Source organism: Palaemon carinicauda, chromosome 3 (assembly GCF_036898095.1).
Source record: "Palaemon carinicauda isolate YSFRI2023 chromosome 3, ASM3689809v2, whole genome shotgun sequence".
NCBI classification, from domain to species: Eukaryota; Metazoa; Arthropoda; class Malacostraca; order Decapoda; family Palaemonidae; genus Palaemon; species Palaemon carinicauda.
This window is the reverse complement of record NC_090727.1, coordinates 47,025,616-47,026,888: the sequence shown is the minus strand read 5'-3', so window position 1 is coordinate 47,026,888 and position 1,273 is coordinate 47,025,616.

The following is a 1,273-nucleotide window of genomic DNA, read 5'->3' as shown; positions in this document are numbered from 1 at the left end:
CTTCCCGGTGTTGGACCCTTGTGTGTTCTAGGAGGATCGATTCTTTAGGGATAGTAACATCCCTCAACAAAACCCCCTCAGTTAGTCTCACGTAGCAAAAGGGGTAGGCATCAAAGTGGAGGATGCCCTCAGAGAGCACGGCGTGCCCGACGTACCTCCAAAGATTTTGCTGCACGCAATAAGGTAGATAGGAGGGCTAGACCTTATCCCTAGTCTACTCCTCTTGCTTCTTCAAGGTCTAGATCTCTTCACATGAGCCCTTGAACATCATCAGCTGGTAATATTAATTCCCCTCCATGAAGGATTTCATGTTAGCCATAAGTACCAGATCTAATGTAGTACCCGAGGGACTCAGGAACTAAGGGGCTCCATGAGCCCAGCAGAAGATCTTGGTGGAAAAAGGCAGAACAGCCCCTGTCACGGAAAAAGTAATCGGCACCGTAGACAGGGAGACCATTAATGTAGTGGGGGCTTAAGTGGTAGACACCACTGAATCCTTCATGATCACCAGACTTACCTCTTCCACCTCTGGCTATAAGAGTCCTCCATGGAAGGGAAGGGTTCTTCATCAAACTCTACCATCTTCTCGAACCCACTTACCCAGATGCGAAAGGACCATGGGAGAACATGCAGTTGTCATCGGAGGTACCCTTTGATACGCATCCGTAGTGAAGTAGGTCCTTACAAAGACTGCAATCCTGATGGTTCCACTACGAGACTGAACCCTTAATCCTCCTACACTTCGTATGCATCTCAGTCATAGGCACCACCTATAAGGAGAAAAGGGTTTAGATTATTACTACTTCTTCTAAAAGTCACCAAAAGCTAAAAGAAATCTTTTATTAACATTACATGTTGACAATTGGTGGAATAGGAGTCCCCAAATTGTGTGTAATTGCAATTGGTGAGGAAGGAGAGGATAGAATATGAAATGTCCATTCCCCTATTGAGAGAAGTGAGACTGAAAAAAATAGTCCAAAGAGGGAGGGGGGAGTGCTCATGCAAAGAACGGTTGCTCCCATATCTCCCCAGAGAAATGGCTAATTAGATGGCAACGGTACGGGTAAACTCTACAATTTAAGCAACTGACGCACCGACTAATGAGTAAGAGTCTATAGAAACCCAACGGCTATAACCACAGGTTGATAACCTCAATGAGGGAAGACCTGGAATTGGGACCTAGCCTATATAGTTATCACCCCGCTATACAATCCACACCCTCATAGGGAAATGGAAAATTTGATAAAAACCAATAACTATATGTAGTAATTAT